The sequence below is a fragment of the Hemitrygon akajei genome, unplaced genomic scaffold (assembly GCF_048418815.1).
Source record: "Hemitrygon akajei unplaced genomic scaffold, sHemAka1.3 Scf000226, whole genome shotgun sequence".
NCBI lineage: Eukaryota > Metazoa > Chordata > Chondrichthyes > Myliobatiformes > Dasyatidae > Hemitrygon > Hemitrygon akajei.
Genome location: NW_027332109.1, coordinates 235,403 through 249,077, shown reverse-complemented (window position 1 = coordinate 249,077; position 13,675 = coordinate 235,403). Strand labels below are relative to the sequence as shown.

General features: G+C 46.9%; 1 long non-coding RNA gene across 1 annotated transcript; it reads right to left on the bottom strand.

The window, feature by feature from the left end:
• Nucleotides 1-3,824: 3,824 nt before the first annotated feature.
• LOC140724453 (uncharacterized) lies at nucleotides 3,825-13,107 on the bottom strand. Its single transcript, XR_012098136.1, has 3 exons — nucleotides 12,923-13,107; nucleotides 12,405-12,510; nucleotides 3,825-3,902 (listed from the first exon to the last, which is right to left on the bottom strand). It is a non-coding gene; the product is annotated as an uncharacterized lncRNA (long non-coding RNA).
• Between the last annotated feature and the right edge of the window lie 568 nt (nucleotides 13,108-13,675).

Below are 13,675 nucleotides of genomic sequence, written 5' to 3'. Positions count from 1 at the left end.
CTGGGCACTGGGCTGTATCCACCACTTTTAATAGGCTTCTCCGTTCTTGTGCACTGGAGTGGGACTGGGACATATCAACCAGTGAATGGTGGCCTGGGCTTGAGGGGCCGGGGACACTTTCTGCTCCTAGTGTGTTGTCTTCTTGCATAATGAGATGGAGGGGCCTCAGGGGGTAACTCTGGAGCCGGATGTCCTGTTTTCATTCCACACACTGATCAGTAGATTAAATGGCCACAGTCCCTGGGAACGTGGAGACAATAACGTGTGATTAGCATAGGATCAGTGTCAATGGTGTTTGATGGTCAGCACATACCCAGTGGGCCAAAGAGCCTGTTTCTGTGTTCTATGACTGTGACTATCTCTCCATCCTCTCTCACCTCTGCTGTCTTTCACCTTCTCACTCTCCAATCCCCCTCCCCTCGAACACCTCAATGCATTGTTTCTGACCTGTGACATTTCACCAAATGTGACCTGTGTCTATGATGTGAAAACCCCTCTGTTCTCAGTCTGTTTGCATCCGGTGGCAAACAGGAGAACAGAACAGGGCAGAATTAGCCAGAGGGATGTTCCTATTGGAACTGTAATGGCCACAGAAGCAGAGTGAATAATCTGGAACGTTTTGCAGAGAAACTGAATATTCAGCCCCACAAACTACATGGGCATCTCTCTGACCCTCTCTCACCTCACCTCACCCCCCCCCCCACCTTTCTGTCTCACTCTCCGTATCAGCTCAGTAATCCTATTCCAGGAACTCCTCTCAGTTCTGTTAGTGGGTGAATTTGCATCTGTGGCTTTCAACACGTGATACCTGCGTGAGTGAAATGAACAGTCTATTGTTCTCAATCTGTGTGTTTTTGTTGCCAATGATTTCCTGTTGTTTGCCCCCCACCCTTCTTAAAGAGTGGAGTGACATTTACAATTTCCCATTCCTCCCAAACCATCCCAGAATCTAGTGATTGTTGAAAGATCACTACTAATGCCTCCACAATCATTTCAGCCACCTCTTTCAGAACCCTGGGGTGTAGTCTATCTGGTCCAGGTGACTTATCGATTTTCAGACCTTTCACCTACCCAAGCACCTTCTCCTTCATAATTGCAACTACACTGACTTCTGCCCCCTGACACTCGAATTTCTGGCAGACTGATGGTGTCTTTCACAGTGAAGGCAAATACAAAATACTTATTAAGTTTGTCCGCCTTTCTGAATACTGCATTATGACCTCTCCAGTGTCATTTTCCACTTGTCTCTATTTTACTTTTTGCATACCTGAAAAACCTTTTGTTTTCTTCTTTTAAATTACTGGCTAATTAACCTTCACATTCCATCTTTTCTCATTATTGCTTTTTTATAGCCTTCATTTACTTTTTAAAACCCTCCAGCTTCCCACTAATTATTGATTTACTGTATGCCCTTGCTTTCGATCTTATGCTCTCATTGATTTCCCTTTGCAGCCACAGTTGCCTCATCCTCCCTTTGCAATATTTCTTCATCTTTGGTATTTATCTATCCTGCATTTCCAAATTACTCCCAGAAACTCCAGCCTTTGCTGCTCTGCCATCATCCCTATTAATGTCCGCTTCCAATCAACTTTGGCCAGCTCCTCTCTCATGCCTCTGTAGTTCCCTTTACCCCACTGTAATACTGATACATCTGATTTTAGCTTCTCCGTCTCGAACTGCAGGGTGAATTCTATCATATCATGATCTCTGCATCATTACACAATACCAAATCCAGACTTGTCTTTTCCCTGGTGGGCTCAACCACGAGCTGCTTTAAAAAGCCATCTCATAGGCATTCTACAAATTCCTTCTTTTGGGATCCAACGCCAACATGATTTTCCCAATCTACCTGCAAATTGAAACCCCCATGGTTATCATTACATTGTCCTTTTTACATGCCCTTCCTATCTCCTGTTGCAATTTGTAGTCGACATCCTTGTTACTGTTCTGAGGCCTGTGTAAACTGAATTGGAATTGACCTTACAACTTACAACCTTCATATACAGGAGTAAAAGTCTTATGTAGGGCTCTCAGTAACTGTGGTGTTAACTGTTCAGGCTAACAAAATGGCTTCTTTGTATTGTTATAATGAAATGGCTTCTCTGTAATGTTACTTAATGCTGTAATGGGTTTCTGTATCTGGAACGTTTGGGTTATAACTGTAGCTAAGGGGGGAACTAGCCAATGGAGAATTGTTATACTATCTTGTATCTGTGAGCTGAGCAGGAGTTCATGGTCTTTTTTCGGGAGGCGAGCGAGGAGGATGACGTGTGAGGAGTGGACAGCGGTTCCAGGGCAGCGGATACTGGACGTCAGTGGTTCGGACGGTGGCCGAAGGCTCGGAAGGTCGTTGTGGATGGAACCGGAGGCGTGAGCTCCAACGCATTAAAATATTATGTGCACAAACTGATAAACTTACTGATTTGGCGTTTTTAGGTTATCTGTTTCTACTAACCCATCACTAGGAAATAACTATAAAGTTGTAATTATTTACTCGCCTTTGGTGTATTGTCTGATATTTGTGTTGCAGGTGTGTACTGGGGGGGGGCATTACACCGTATTTACACCGAAGTATTGCACTATTGGCGGGGTGACGGCGGTTCACCCTAGGCGAACTGGGGTAAATTGGGGGCACAGATGCTACACTTATGTTACGTCTCTATCTAAATGTGCAATTTATACTAATTTATAATAAATATTTTGTACACCAGGACAGTCAATATAACATAGAAATACAGTTGCATCAGCATGAATTAATCAGTCTGATGGCCTGGTGGAAGAAGCTGTCCCGGAGCCTGTTGGTCCTGGCTTTTATGCTGCGGTACCGTTTCCCGGATGGTAGCAGCTGGAACAGTTTGTGGTTGGGGTGACTCGGGTCCCCAATGATCCTTCAGGTCCTTTTTACACACCTGTCTTTGTAAATGTCCTGAATAGTGGTAAGTTCACATCTACAGATGTACTGGGCTGTCCACACCACTCTCTGCAGAGTCCTGCGATTGAGGGAAGTACAGTTCCCATACCAGGCAGTGATGCAGCCAGTCAGGATGCTCTCTATTATGCCCCTGTAGAAAGTTCTTAGGATATGGGGGCCCATACCAAACTTCTTCAACCGTCTGAGGTAAAAGAGGCACTATTGTGCTTTTCCCACCACACAGCTGGTATGTACAGAACACGTGAGATCCTCAGTGATGTTTATGCCGAGGAACTTAAGGCTGTTCGCCCTCTCAACCCCAGATCCATTGATGTCAATACGGGCGAGCCTGTCTCCATTCCTCCTGTAGTCCACAACCAGCTCCTTTTATTTTTTAACATTGAGGGGGAGGTTGTTTTCTTGACACCACTGTGTCAGTGTGATACAATTCTCATCAGGGTTTTTTCAGCCTTGCAGATTCTGAATTTTACTCACAAGGATTGTACATATTCTCAATCATATGCCAACTCTCTCTCAGAATTCAATTTCCACCACAATCTTCTGCTTACCCTCCTATCCATCCAATACAATGTGTATGTTAAACACATGAGCACAAATTTTTGTATAATCAAAAACCCTTTTCTCCATATCCATGTCTTGCTTGCGGAAGAACTCCACCCCTCCTGCACATCTCTGAAACATCTGCATGCCAGTTCCATGGGCCAGTCAGAGCAAGGCCTCCCCCCACCCCCTGGGATGTAAGTTGTGGGGTTTGGGGAAGAGGGAATGCCAGTCGCTGTTTGGGGAGATGCTCCATGCAGACCCCAACCCCCCCGAAGGCCAGATGCATCAGAAAGGGTCCCTGTGATCAGGAGTACCTGACGGTCCCCTATCAGAACTCAGTGGTTACCTGGGATCATCTCAGAGGCTTTGCATGTGGTGTCCGTCGGCTTCTCCTGCCCGGCGTTGGGTCTTGTCCTCCTATCCGGATCTGGGACGAGAGAAGGTCCAGGTGAGAAATGGAGTTTGGAGGATAGGTCCAGGGCTGAGACTGATTCTTCCTGCTACGTCCACACACCAGCCAGTTCTGTTCTTCCACCACACTCCCCCAGTCTCTCCACCAGGCTCAGTTCCATCACTCTGACACACTGCACACACAGACTCCTTCCCAATTCCCCCATTTGCTCATCCCCAACCTCCTCCGTCATTCAGAAGGACAGGCTCGTAGGCAGAGGAAGTGGGGTGGCTCTCTTGGTAAAAAATAAAATCAAATCCTTAGAAACAGGTGAATAATATTGGAAGATGTTGAATCCTTGGGGGTTGAGTTAAGAAAATGCAAGGATAACAAGACCCTGTTGGGGGTTATATACAGGACTCTCAACAGTAGCCAGGATGTGGGGTAGAATTTACAACGGGAAATAGAAAAGGCAGGAAAAAAGAGCAAAGTTACAATAGTCATGGGGGATTTCAATATGCAGCAGATTAGGAAAATCAGATTGGGGCTGGATTGCAAGAGAAGGTATGAGAGTGGAGCTCGCCAAAGTTGATTGAAAGGGAATACTTGCAGTGATGACAGTAGAACAGCAAAGGCTGGAATTTCTGGAGCAATTCAGAAGGTGCAGGATAGATAAGTCCCAAAGGAAACGAAGTCTTAAATGGAGGATGATGCAACCATGATGACAAGGGAAGTCAAAGTCAGCATAAAAGCAAAAGAGAGGGCAGAGAATAGAGCAAGAATTAGTGGGAGGTTCGAGGATTCAGAAGCTTTTAAAAGCCAATAGAAGGTAACTGAAAAAAAAGAAAAAAGATGCAATATGGAAGTAAGTTAGCCAATAATAAAAAAGAGCACACAAAAAGATTTTTTAGATAAATCAAGGGTAAAAGAGAGTGGATATTAGACCAATGCAAAATGATGCTGTAAATACACGTAACACACACACAAATTAATATCACCACTTGTAGATTCATAAATAAGGTGCATTTGTGACACAAGTTAAAAAGTAGACCGCATCATGCTTCAAGTGTGATGTGACCTGGCAGGAGGCTGGGAGTTCAGTGTCTGACAGCCTGGGGAAAGAAGTTGTTTCCCATCCTAATCGTTCTTGCGTCAGTCTTTATGATGGAAGAAACCAGCTGTACATCTGAAACTGGAGAGTGTCGTGGGGTAAGAGTGAGTGAACTTGCTAATACTAAGGAGAAGGTGCTTGGGAAGCTGTGAGGGTTGAAGGTAGGTAAATCACCCGGACCAGATGGACTACACCCCAGGGCTTTGCAAGAGATGAAGGCGTTAGTAGGGGTATTTCAACAACACTGGATTCTGGAATGGAGGCTAGTGAAGTTATCCACTCTGATTCAGCAGCCTGATGGTTGAAGGATAACAACTGTCCTTGAACTAGTGATGTGAGATGCAAGAATCCTGTATCTCCTGCCCAATAGAAGCAGTGGGAAGAGACGATAGTCTGGGTGGTAGGAGTCCTTGATCATGGATGCTGACCACACCACTTTTAACAGTCTTCTCCGTTCTTGTGTACTGGTGTGGGACTGGGACAAATCAGTCTTGAGGGGCCGGGACATCTTCTGCTCCTGGTGTGTTGTCTTCTTGCATAATGAGATGAGGGGCCTCAGGAGGTAACTCTGGAGCAGTGTCCTGGTTTCATTCCACACACTGATCAGTAGATTAAATGGCCACAGAAAACTGCCACTGGGGAAATGTGGAGACAATAACGTGTGATTAGGGTAGGATCAGTGTCAATGGTATTTGATGGTCAGCAGGTACCCAGTGGGCCAAAGAGCCCGTTTCTGTGCTGTATGACTGCGATTCTCTCTCCCTTCCTCTCTCAATTATGCTCCCGTTCACTTTCTCACTCTCCCAATCCCCTCCCCTCAATGCATTGTTTTTGACCTGTGACCTTTCACCAAATGTGACCTGTGTCTACGATGTGAAAACCCCTCTGTTCTCAGTCTGTTCACATCCGGTGGCAAACAGGAGAACAGAACAGGGCAGAATTAGCCGACTGTACACTAGACCTGGTTTACACTAACATACCAGGAGCATATAAAGCTGTTCCCCCGCCCCACACTGGGCTCTCAGATCACTTGTCTGTTATGCTAATTCCAGCATACAAACCACTGATCAAACTGGCCAAACCAGTTCTGAGGGAGCACTCTCAGCATTGCAGGACTGCTTTGAAACACAAACTGGAGAATGTTCAGAAAGGCTGCTACCTATGTCAACCACGTAACATCGAGGAATGTGTGGATTCTGTGACCAGCTACACAGAGAAGTGTACTGAGACTGTTACCATCACAAAACACATCCGTGTGGGGCCAGTCAGAATCCATGGCTCACTGCAGAGGGCCATGCACGGCTGAGGGATCGTGATGCTGTCTCTGGATCAGAGGGACCAGGACGCCTCACTCCCCGACAGGCTGAATGTCTTTTACGCCCGGTTTGATGCACAGAACAAAGTGCTGGTGAGAGAGACACCCAGGGGAGCAGACACTCCGTCTGGCTGAAGCTGAGGTGAGGAAGACCCTGGCCAGTGTTAACCCACACAAAGCTGATAATATAGCAGGTCGGGTTCTGAATGACTGTGCATCCCAGCTAACTGAGGTGCTGACGGATATATTCCACATCTCTCTCGAGCAGTCCATTGCCCCTCAGTTTTCAAGATGGCAACCACCATTCCAGGGCCAAAGAAGGTGACAGTAACCTGTCTAAATTACTATCATCTGGTGGCATTAACATCAGCCATTATGAAATGCTTTGACCGGCTGGTCATGGAGCACATTAAAGCCTCTCTCCCGCCTACATTGCCCCCTTTCCGGTTCACTTTCTGGTTCGGATTGAATTGATCCAATGATGATGCATTAGCCTCTGCCATCCACTCTGTCCTGTCCCACCTGGAAAATGGGGTCTCACATTTATACACCAGTTTGGCATTTAACACCATCGTACCCTAGAAACTGCCCTCTCTGGGTGTCAACACGTCCCTCTGTAACTGGATCCTGGACTCTGAATGAAAGGCCACAGTCAGTCTGTGTGGACAGTAAAGTCTCCAGTCCCATTACACTGAGCACTGGCGCTCCCCAGGTCTGTATGCTCAGCCCGCTGCTGACACATGACTGTGTCACGGGATTCAGCTCAAACCCTGTCAACAGCGGTTGTGGCCTCAGCAACAACGATGATGAGTTGGAGTACAGAGAGGAAGCGGAGAGGGTGGTGGACTGGTGTGAGAACAACAACCCCAGTCTGAAGGGGAGGTAAGGGGATTAGGAAGGGTTCCCCTGCGCCCATTCCCCTCAGTAACAAATACACCTCTTTGGATCCTACTTGGGGGATGACCCATTGGGTCTTGGCAACACCAGCCCGGTTTGTGGATGATACGAAGATTGGTGAAATTGTGGATAGTGTGGAAGACGTGCAGAGAATACAGTGTGATATAGATCAGTTGCAGATATGGGCTGAGAAATGGCAGATGGAGCTTAACCCAGATAAATGTGAGGTGTTGCACCTTGACAGGGAAAATGCAAGGAGACAGTTCATTGTTAAGGGCAACATGATTAGCAGTGTTGCTGAGCAGAGAGATCTTTGGACTCAAGTTCATAGCTCCTTGAAAGTGGCTACACAGTTCAATAAGGTGGTTAAGAAGGCTTATGGAATGCTTGCTCTTATTAGTCGGGGCATTGAGTTCCAAAGTCAAGAGGTTATGTTGCAACTTTATAAAACTCTGGTTGGGCCACATCTGGACTGTTGCAAATCGTTCTGGTCACATCACTACAGGACAGATGTTGAGGCTTTGGAGAGGGTACAGAAGATGTTTGCCAGGATGCTCCCCGGTTCAGAGGGCATGAGAGGTTGGATAAACTTCGGTTGTCGTCTCTGGAGCGGAGGAGGCTGAGGGGACATCTGATAGAGGCTTATAATATTATGAGAGGCACAGATAAATTGGACAGAGAGTATCTGTTTCCCAGGGTTGAAATGTCTCATACAGGTATGCATTGAAGGTGAGAGGAGTTAGGTTCTAAGGGGATATGAGAGGTAAGTTTTTTACTCAGAGAGTGATGGATGCCTGGTGTGGTGGTAGAGTCAAATACACGAGAGGCTTTTAAGAGATGTTTAGATAGACACATGGATGTGTGGAAGATGTTGGGATTTGGACATTCTGTAGGTTGGAGGGATTAGTCTGTCTGATATGCTTTGTAGCTGTATCGGCACAACATTATGGGCTGAAGGAGCTGTTCCTGTACTTTACTGTTCTGTGTTTTATGTCTACATCCTTGAGTGGCCCAGTTTGAGTCCTGACCTTCACTCGATTGAACATCTCTGGCAAGCCGTCAATAAAGCTGTCCACCGTCACTCCCCAACTAATCTGGCACTCCTTGAGGAAATTTGCAGGAGTTAATGGGCAAATCTCGTTCCACTACATTGTGCAAAGCGAATAAAGACTTATCTAAAAAGACTATTGGCTGTAATAGCTGTGAGAGGTGGTTCAGTTAAGTACTGAGCAAAAGCGATGAATATTTAGACTATTGATGTTTCAGTTTTTGAATTTTTAGTTTCACCATACTTCATATTTTCCTTTGTTTTTTTGGCTCCATGGTGAAAAAAGGAGCACGTGATTCACAAATAAAAATCTTCAGTTAAATTAATCAATATCCCTGGTTGCAATTCACATTAAGGTGAACAAGGTGTTGGGATCAGTTCAGTATTGAGGTGAGCGAAGTTATCCTCACTGGTTCAGCAGCCTGATGATTGAAGGATAGTAACTGTGCTTGACCTGGTGGTGTGAGACCCAAGGCTCCTGTACCTTCTGCCCAATGGAAGCAGTGAGAAGAGAGCACGGTCTGGATGGGGGTCACTGATGATGGATGCAGCTTTCTTGTGTCAATGACCTTCTAGATGTGCTCAATGGTGGGGAGGCCTGTTTCTGTGTTGTCTGACTCTGTGACTCACACTCTTTCTCCCTCCCCCCCTCACCTCAACTGTCTTTCACTTCCTTCCTCTCCGCTTTCCCCACCCCCAACACCTCACATTGTGCCAATGCCTCTTGCTTCAACCTGTGACCTTTCACCAAATGTGACCTGTGTCTATGATGTGAAAACCCCACTGTTCTCAGTCTGTTTGCATCCGGTAGCAAACAGGAGAACAGAACAGGGCAGAATTAACCAGAGGGATGTTCCTATTGGAACTGTAATGGCCACAGAAGCAGAGTGAATAATTTGGAATATTTTGCAGAGAAACTGAATATTCAGCCCCACAAACTACATGGGCATCTCTCTGACCCTCTCTCACCTCACCTCACCCCCCCCCCCCCACCTTTCTGTCTCACTCTCCGTATCAGCTCAGCACCCTATTCCAGGAACTCCTCTCAGTTCTGTAAGTGGGTGAATTTGCATCTGTGGCTTTCAACATGTGATACCTGCGTGAGTGAAATGAACAGTCCATTGTTCTCAATCTGTGTGTTTTTTGTTGCCTTTGATTTCCTGTTGTTTGTCTCCCACCCTTCTTAAAGAGTGGGGTGGCATTTACAATTTTCCATTCCTCCCAAACCATCCCAGAATCCAGTGATTGTTGAAAGATCACTACTGGTGCCTCCACAATCATTTCAGCCACCTCTTTCAGAACCCTGGGGTGTAGTCCATCTTGTCCAGGTGACTTATCGACTTTCAGACCTTTCACCAACCCAAGCACCTTCTCCTTAGTAATAGCAACTACACTGACTTCTGCACCCTGACACTCGAATTTCTGGCAGACTGATGGTGTCTTTCACAGTGAAGGCAAATACAAAATACTTATTAAGTTTTTCCACCTTTCTTAATACTGCATTATGACCTCTCCAGTGTCATTTTCCACTTGTCTCTAATTTACTTTTTGCATACTTGAAAAACCTTTTGTTTTCTTCTTTTAAATTACTGGCTAATTAACTTTCACATTTCGTCTTTTCTCATTATTGCTTTTTTTTAATTGCCTTCATTTAGTTTTTAAAACCCTCCAGCTTCCCAGTAATTATTGATTTACTGAATGCCCTTGCTTTCGATCTTATGCTGTAATTGCCTTCTCTTTCCAGCCACAGTTGCCTTATCCTCCCTTTGCCATATTTCTTCTTCTTTGGTATTTATCTATCCTGCATTTCCAAATTACTCCCAGAAACTCCAGCCATTGCTGCTCTGCCATCATCCCTACTAACGTCCGCTTCCAATGAACTTTGGCCAGCTCCTCTCTCATGCCTCTGTAGTTCCCTTTACCCCACTGTAATTCTGATACATCTGATTTTAGCTTCTCCGTCTCAGACTGCAGGGTGAATTCTATATCATGATCTCTGTCTCATTACACAACACCAAATCCAGACTTGTCTTTTCCCTGTTGGGCTCAACCACGAGCTGCTTTAAAAAGCCATTTCATAGGCATTCTACAAATTCCTTCTTTTGGTATCCAGCACCAGCATGATTTTCCCAATCTACCTGCAAATTGAAATCCCCATGGTTATCATTACATTGTCCTTTTTACATGCCCTTTCTATCTCCTGTTGCAATTTGTAGTCTACATCCATGTTACTGTTCTGAGGCCTGTGTAAATTGAATTGGAATTGACCTTACAACTTACAACCTTCATATACAGGAGTAAAAGTCTTATGTAGGGCTCTCAGTACCAGTAACTGTGGTGTTAACTGTTCAGGCTAACAAAATGGCTTCTTTGTATTGTTATAATGAAATGGCTTCTCTGTAATGTTACTTAATGCTGTAATGGGTTTCTGTGTCTGGAATGTTTGGGTTATAACTGTAGCTAAGGGGGGAACTAGCCAATGGAGAATTGTTATACTATCTTGTATCTGTGAGCTGAGCAGGAGTTCACGGTCTTTTTTCGGGAGGTGAGCGAGGAGGATGACGTGTGAGGAGTGGACAGCGGTTCCAGGGCAGCGGATACTGGACGTCAGCGGTTCAGACGGTGGCCGAAGGCTCGGAAGGTCGTTGTGGATGGAACCGGAGGCGTGAGCTCCAACGTATTAAAATATTATGTGCACAAACTGATAAACTTACTGATTTGGTGTTTTTAGGTTATCTGTTTCTACTAACCCATCACTAGGAAATAACTATAAAGTTGTAATTATTTACTCACCTTTGGTGTATTGTCTGATATTTGTGATGCGAGTGTGTATGGGGGGGGGCATTACACTGAAGTATTTTACTATTGGTGGGGCGATTGCGGTTCACCCTCGGTGAATGGGGGTAAATTGGGGGCACAGATGCTACACTTGCAAGCAGAACTAGAGCCACAACTGTGCCTACACCTCCTCCCTCAGTACCTTTCAGGGCCCCAAACTGTCCTTCCAGGTGAGCTGAGTCTGTTGGGGCATCTACTGTATCCGGTGCTCCTGGTGTGGCCTCCTGTATATCAGAGAGCCCCAATGAAAATTGGGAGACCGCTTCGTCGAGCACCTACACTCTGTCGGAAAATAAAAGCAGGATTTCCCAGTGACCACCCATTTCAATTCTGCTTCCCATTCCCATTCCAACATGTCAGTCCATGGTCTCCTCTACTGTCGTGATGAGGCCACACTCAGGTTGGGGGAGCAACATCTGTCTGGGAGCATCGAACCATTTGGCATGAACATCGATTTCTTGAGCTTCTGGTAATTGCCCCCACCCCCCATCACCATTCCCTTTTCCCTCTTTCACCTCATCTCCTCACCTGCCTCAGGTGCTCCTACCCCTTCCCTTTCTCCCATGGTCTTCTACCCTCTATCAGATTCCCCTTCTCCAGCCCTTTAATTCTTTCATGAAACTTCCACGTTCTTTACTTCACCTCCTCCCCCTCTCCCAGTTTCACCTATCACCTGCCACTTTGTACTTCCTCCTCCACTCCCCCCACCTTCTTAATCGGACTTCTCTTCTTTCTCTTCTGTCCTGATGAAGGGTCTCAGCTTGAAACGTCGACTGTTTACTCTTTCCCACAGACGCTGCCTGACCTGCTGAGTTCCTCCAGCATTTTGTGTGTGTTGCTTTGGATTTCCAGCATCTGCAGATTGTCTCGTGTCTGTGAGTCTTCTCCTGCTCCTATTTCTATGTTCTGACATTGTACAAGATGTTGGTGAGGCCAGATTTGGAATACTATGCTCAGGTTTAGTCACACTGTGACAGGAACAATGTCATGAAGCTGGACGGAGTGCAGAGGAGATTTACCAGGATGTTGCCAGGACTCGTGGGACTGAGTTATGGACAGAGGGTGAGCAGGTTGGTACTTTTTGTTTTGTCCCCATTGGAGTGTAGGAGAATGAGTGGTCATCTTATAGAGGTGCAGACAATCATGAGGGACATACACTCAGTGGTGGAGGGGTCTCGGGAGGTAATTCTAAAGCAGAGGGTCATGGTGGACAGTGTTGTAGAGATTAATTCAGGATAATAGGGGCAGGGATAGGACAGCAGTGATATCTCAGTGGGGAGTGAGACCAGAGGAAATGTTCACCCTCCCACTCTCAGCTCCATCTCTCACCTCAGCCTGGTTTCCATCTGTTGTTCAATGTTCCCCTGTGGCTCCTCACCAGACGTTGCCTCTGCCTCTGACACGGAGAGTCCATCGCTCTCAGTCTGACACCTTCCTGTAACAGACCCGTCATCAGTGGACTCTGACCATTGGGACTCTGCCCACCTCAGACTCGTCCCTCACCCTCGGGAGCTCCCTCTCAACACACCGTCCCTCACCCTCGGGAGCTCCCTCTCAACACACTATTCCTCACCCAGGGGAGCTCCCTCTCAACACAGCGTCCCTCACCCTCGGGAGCTCCCTCTCAACACACCGTCCCTCACCCTCAGGAGCCCATCACTCTGACTACCCCACTACCTCAGAAGCTCCCTCAAGTCAGTCCCTTAGACCCAGCCATCTCTCACCCTACGGAGATCCCTCAAGTCAGATGGTCCCTTGATCTCAGGAGCTCCCTCACTTCGATCCCTCCCACTACCTCAGATCTTTCAGCCCATCCCTGGAGCTGCTACAGCAGACCGTCCTCTTACCTCATGCGTTTCCTCAGTCCAACTCTCAGCCTGGAGTGTTCCCTCACCTCAGATCCATCTCTACCTCAGGAGCTACTCAGACCAACACTCAATGTAAGAAGTCCCATGGTCTGAGACCCTCTTCAGCTTCACCCTCACCAAGACCCTCCTCACCCTGAGACACCCCTCACTAACACCATCCTCACTGTGACCATCCCCACCCTCAGAACCTCCCTCACGACCCTCCACACCCCAAGAACCTCCCTCATCAAGACCCTCACCCCCAACTCTTCCCTCACCGAGACCCTCCTCACTCTCATACCCTCTCTAACGAAGAACATTCCTCACCCTCAGTCCCTCCTACAGAGACACTGCTTATTCTCATTCCCTCCCTGAAAACCTCATCACTACCAGACCCTCCCTTCACTGAATCATCGTCAGCTACTACCTTCACTCACCTACAGACCCCCCCCCTCGCCCTCAGTCACTCCAAACACACTCGGACACCCTCACTGAGACCCTCCTCACCAAGACCCTCCTCACCCTGAGACACCCCTCACTAACACCATCCTCACTGTGACCATCCCCACCCTCAGAACCTCCCTCACGACCCTCCACACCCCAAGAACCTCCCTCATCAAGACCCTCACCCCCAACTCTTCCCTCACCGAGACCCTCCTCACTCTCATACCCTCTCTAACGAAAAACATTCCTCACCCTCAGTCCCTCCTACAGAGACACTGCTTATTCTCATTCCCTCCCTGAAAACCTCAT